Consider the following 3908-nt stretch of genomic DNA (forward strand, 5'->3'; position numbering starts at 1 on the left):
AGTTAGTTGACTCTTGTTGCCATTGACGCTAGCTTTTTATCAACTAGTTTGGTAAGTTAGCTAGGACTTATGGATTAAGGTCAATTATGCTTGCTTGACTTACCCCTCGATGTTAGGGGTTAACTTGGTGAGATTCACTCATCATGATTATCATAGTTGTGGTTATGACGATGATAGGATTCCTTGGATTCTCTTATTCCCAAGTGAAGGCTCTTTTGCATTTATAGCATTTTCACTAGTTTTGATATTGTTTCCTTATTAATAGCATTGATTGCAATTTTGATCATTCCTTACTTCTTTCATTTCTTAGTTCTTTTAATCTTTAGTTCTTTGATTTCAAAAACCCTTTTTTTGTCCTAACAACTGAGGAAGTGACACTTCAATTGCATCTTATGGAGAATGACCTGAGGTTGAAAGACTCTCAGTTTATATTTTGTATTTGAAAAATCTAAACTTTGATTGACGGTCGATTGTCGGGGTGGGACTATACTTACAACGCTAATTCTATTTTGAGAGAAAAAATTCCTAACCCACTTTAGGCCATTATCAAGTTTTTGGCGCCGTTGCCGGGGATGCAATTGGTGTTATATCTTAGGTTGTTGTGAATATGTCCATAGTGTAAATATCTTACTTTTTGGTTGTTTGTTTGTTTTTTTTTTTGTTAATATCTAGGTGTTTATTTTTCTTGTTTATTAATGTCTTTTGCTTCTTTTATTTTCTACTTTCTTTATGGGCTATCACTGATGCCAGGGCATTTTGGCCAGTTTTACTGACCTTTTCTTTACTGTTTTTAGGATAGTTTCATGCATTTCTTTAGGAAATAAGCTAGTTTTGGGTAAATATTCACTTATGCCTTGACTCAAGCATACATTGTGCATTTTACATGATTTCATGAGGATTTTGCATAAGTTTAGTGACAAATATTATGTTGCATTACTCATGACTTAGACTAGAGCTTTGATGCACTTTGTTGCTTGGTTTCAGGACCAAAAAGAAGCAAGAAAAGGAGAGGTAACTTGCAAAGATTAATGAGAAAAGTGATTGCCAATAACACTCTCAAAAAGCCATCAATGCCCACGTTAGAGAGTCACGTTAACCAAGTTAACATGAACTCTAACGTGGAGAAAAGAAGTTGAGCCAATGTTAGTGACACTCAACATTGTCACTAACGTTGGCACTTACTCATAAGTAGCCACGTTAGAAGCCACGTTAACCTAGTTAACGTGGCCTCTAACGTTAAGGGGGAGGGAGAGAAGCCAACGTTAGTGACACTCAACATTGTCACTAACGTTGGCCTATGGTGCTAAGTACCACGTTAACTCCCACGTTAACTTGGTTAACGTGGGAACTAACGTAGAGGATGAAGAGTTGTCGACAGAGTTAGTGACACTCAACATTGTCACTAACGTTGAAGCAACCACACTACCCCCAAGAGTCACGTTAACTTCCACGTTAACTGGGTTAACGTGGAAGCTAACGATGAGGAATGAAGGATGAGCCAACGTTAGTGACACTCAACATTGTCACTAACGTTGGGATGGCTAAAGATGGCAACGTTAGAGGCCACGTTAACCTAGTTAACGTGGACTCTAACGAGAGACCCAGGGGCACATTGGAACGTTAGTGACAATGTTGAGTGTCACTAACATTCTCGAAGGATAGCAAAGGCCACGTTAGAAGCCACGTTAACCCAGTTAACGTGAGCTTTAACGTGAAGCAAGAAGGGGCACACTGGAACGTTAGTGACAATGTTGAGTGTCACTAACGTTCTCGAAGGTTTACAAGGCAACGTTAAAAGCCACGTTAACCTAGTTAACGTGGGTTTTAATGTGAGGCAAAGGGGTGCATTGGAACGTTAGTGACAATGTTAAATGTCACTAACGTTCCCGAACTTGGACTTTCATTAAATAATTAACACTCCTTACGCCCTGAGCTTAAGTCTCTGCCCACTCCGCACTTTCTCTCTGCAAGTAAAGCCAAGCCCAAATAAAGAAAGGAACTGCTTCAAACTCAAGATCCAAAGGCCCAAGACTTGAAGAGTGAACTAGAAGCTGAGAAGAGTAGTATATATAGGAGTAGCTTTGAATTGTAAAATAGTTCTGGAGGCTGAGGAATTACTCTCTGTATTTACTTTCTTTGCAATTTCTAGTTTCATGATGTATTCTCCATCTTTATTTTCATTTTCAAGAGCTATAAACAACTAAACCCCTTTCATTGGGTTAGGGAGCTCTCTTGTAATTTGATGGATCAATACTAATTTTCATTGTTCTTCTTCTATCTTTCCTCTTGATTTTACTTGAAAGCTTTCGATCTTCATCCAATTGAGTAGTTATCTTGGAAGAGAAGCTATTCAAACTTGGATCTCTTTTGAACCTTGGAAGAGGAATGAAGAGATCAAACTAGAAATGCTTTCTCATGCTGGACCAAATTGGGTTTGGATGGGTATGTGACTGTAACCCTCTCAATACTTGGTTTGGGAAATGCATGTGGTATAATCAGTGACCATACTTCATCTCTTCTCATGAGCAATTGACCAAGGAATTGGCTATTGATCAAGATTTGAGAGATTGAATTGCAAGGAATTGCAATTCAATCACTTAAGATTGCCAAGGAGATCAATGAGTGCATTGATTGAGGAAGAGATGAAAATGAACTTGATCCGGAGAATTGCAACATCTCCTAAGCCCAATGAACTTCCCATCTCTAATCTTACCCATTCTCTTTAATTTCTGTCATTTACTTTTATGAGCAAATCCCCCATTCCCATTTACAATCTGGAATTTATTTTCAATCATTTACTTCCAGTCCTTTAATTCTAGCATTTACTTTTCTGTTATTTACATTCCCGCCATTTTATTTTCTGCAACTCTCAACCCAAATTCTGGATTCGCTCAACTAGAACATTCTTCTAATTAAAGTTGCTTGATCAATCAATCCGTGTGGGATTCGACCTCACTCTATTGTGAGTTTTTACTTGACGACAACTTCGGTACACTTGCCGAAGGGAGATTTGTTGAGAGACAAGTTTTCCACGCATCAATCACCCTTGTTGCTTGGAGCTTGGTTGTGAGTATTTTGTAAGGTATTATGAATTCAAGTTGGGATTGCTTCATGGAATGAGAGAATCAATTTAGGGAGGAATCAAGTACGTATGAGCAACACTCATGACAAACACCTCCCTCATACTACAACGAGCCAAACTTTCCCTTTTGTAAATATCAACCCCAAAGATATGGAAGATACCCCCTACATGACCCCCAACCACCAAACTTTCATGTACCATACTATCCACCTCTATGGAATCCCAATGTCTATACACCTTACTACCAACCATATGAACCATCACCCCCTTATATACCAAACCCTCACCCACATAATACACCTTCCAACTTTACAACCTTTCTCCCAACCTATGAACCTTCTTTTCCATCAAATTGTGAAGTTTTCCAACCTTTGTCCCAAGAACAACAAGACCTTCAAGCATTCTTCGAAGAGCAAGAAGGGTTTTGAAAGAAGCAAGGGGAGTTCATTGCTACCATAGCCGAAGCGGTCAACCGTTTGGCCCCACTACGCTCAACCACTCAAGACATCCCCCTTGAAGAAAGTAGAGGATGAAGTAAGGAGTGTAAAAAGGAGGAGAACATGGAGCCTCAAGGAAAGGAAGAAGAGTTAGGACAAGAATTGCAAGAAGAAGAAGAAGGTAGAACTTATGAACCAGAAGGGGTGAATGGAGACTTGAGGGAGTTTGATCAAGAAGTGGATTCCATCATCAACGATTTTTTGTCCGCCTTAGTCAACCTCTTCAATGATCTTGAGGAGCCTTCCACTTTTGAGTTTGAGAGAGATAGGGGAGCACTAGAGAAGAGTGGTGAGGAAGAGGTAGTCAACTGGTGCACAAAATTGTGATC

This window comes from Arachis hypogaea, chromosome 16 (genome assembly GCF_003086295.3).
Source record: "Arachis hypogaea cultivar Tifrunner chromosome 16, arahy.Tifrunner.gnm2.J5K5, whole genome shotgun sequence".
Lineage (NCBI taxonomy): Eukaryota > Viridiplantae > Streptophyta > Magnoliopsida > Fabales > Fabaceae > Arachis > Arachis hypogaea.